The sequence below is a fragment of the Theobroma umbraticum genome, unplaced genomic scaffold, assembly GCF_002168275.2.
Source record: "Theobroma umbraticum cultivar Fairchild unplaced genomic scaffold, ASM216827v3 scaffold_115.0, whole genome shotgun sequence".
In the NCBI taxonomy this organism is placed as follows: Eukaryota; Viridiplantae; Streptophyta; class Magnoliopsida; order Malvales; family Malvaceae; genus Theobroma; species Theobroma umbraticum.
Genome location: NW_018397284.1, coordinates 683767 through 684013, shown reverse-complemented (window position 1 = coordinate 684013; position 247 = coordinate 683767).

Here is a 247-nt window from a genome sequence, read left to right as displayed (position 1 = left end):
TTCAACAAGAATTTTGGTATTTTTATTTTAGAAACAAAATTTGCTAGCACAAGTAAAATCTTACCTTGGAGAAGGTCTTATTCAGTCAATGTGTGGATTACTGTTAGAGGCCAAACACTTGGGTGGCTTAAGATTTGACAAATCCTAAAGGTGAAGAAGCAAAGATTTTTGGATTTAATTAGCTCTTGATTACGATATCTAGAGCAAGGTATGTAATTCTTAAACCTATGAGTGTTTATAATTTATT